Source organism: Phaethon lepturus, unplaced genomic scaffold, assembly GCF_000687285.1.
Source record: "Phaethon lepturus isolate BGI_N335 unplaced genomic scaffold, ASM68728v1 scaffold49668, whole genome shotgun sequence".
In the NCBI taxonomy this organism is placed as follows: domain Eukaryota; kingdom Metazoa; phylum Chordata; class Aves; order Phaethontiformes; family Phaethontidae; genus Phaethon; species Phaethon lepturus.
Genome location: NW_010556423.1, coordinates 1 through 1,469, shown reverse-complemented (window position 1 = coordinate 1,469; position 1,469 = coordinate 1).

Below are 1,469 nucleotides of genomic sequence, written 5' to 3'. Positions count from 1 at the left end.
TTTCCCTGTTGTGCTGTAAGACAAGCAAATTGCAGGCTGTGTTTTATGAAAGACTGTCTCCCTTGGCCACTGTGTGGCTTTTTTTAATGTGCTCAGACTTTTATTTAAAATCTGAACGGTCACTGGGCAGGGTTGCTCTCAGCCCTTTGGTAAGCATCCTGTCTACTTGAGCACTTGTCCCATGTGACAGAGGAATGACCCCTGACCAAGCCTGACCTTTAGCCTCTAAAAAGGACTAAGGAGCCAAGCTCTGACTGTGCAAAGCAATGATTTGAGTGGGCTGCCCTGAAAAAAAAACAGCAGCAGTAGAGGAGTTTGCTTTCATTTGTGGAAATACTAGGTAAGCATGGATTAAAGGTGCAGCCCTGAAGCCCCCTCAGCATGCCCAGGCAGGGGAGCAGTGGGGCCAGGCAGTGGGTGCAGCAGAGCTTTCCCTGGCAGAGGACCGGCCAGGCTCTTGGCATGGGCGCTGACAGAGGGAGGGAGCGCTGCCAGGGCTGCCATGTGCAGAGGGATGCGGTTAAACACCGGCCACCTAAAACGCCAAGTCCAGGGCCGCAGAGGGTGCGAGATGTGGCTGAAAAACATCTGCGAGTTCTGCAACCCCAACAGCTCCTGCCATCCTGCTGGTCTTGCCGCTGGGGTATCGCTGGGGTGCTGGCTTCCCAAGCAACTGCAGCATTGGACAAAGTAAGCCTTAGCATCAGAGACCGGCCTGGAAATGTTTGACACAATATTTGTATTAATACCTAAAAATGGGACTTGCTCTTAGGAAAGCAACTCTTCCTCTTTGGAATGAGCTGTTCAGACCGTGCATGTTTTATTTGCGCAAGGAGCACAGTGTGTGTTCTTGTATGTGTTCTTGTAATTAAGGTTGTGCAACTTGGAACTGATTAAACAGACAGTGGTGCCTGATTACAAATTCATAGGTATAGAGTAAAAAGAGGGATTATATTATGTCAAATTGGTAGTAGTTCTAATGGTGCTTGGATTTTTTTGTTTTCTTGTTGGTGGGTTTGGTTTGTGTTTTTCAGAAGGAGTATGCAAGCCAAAAAATACCAGATTACTTTCTGCTGCCCAGCAATGGTTGAAAACTAGAAACTGGAATAAGAAACTTCAATGCAAAGCTAAATAATGTTTCAAAACCACATCCTTCAAACTCTTCCCTCCTGCCCTACAGCTAGTGGCGATAAAAATGAGAGCTGATTCATTTCTTGGGTTTTAACCAAGCATTAGCCATAAGACTAAATATTTGGTAGCTGGAAACCCAAAGGAGGAAATATTAATAATGTAGTATTGTATTTATGATTTATGCTATTATGATTTTATTATGCAAACAGAAGATAATGGGATTGAAGTAAAATGGGAAAATTCCGTTTGAGTATCAGGAAACACTTCCTGACAGAAAACCATGTTAGATGGCCCGATATCGTCCCGGGCACCGGCAGCCAGCGGGGGACGCGGTGGGG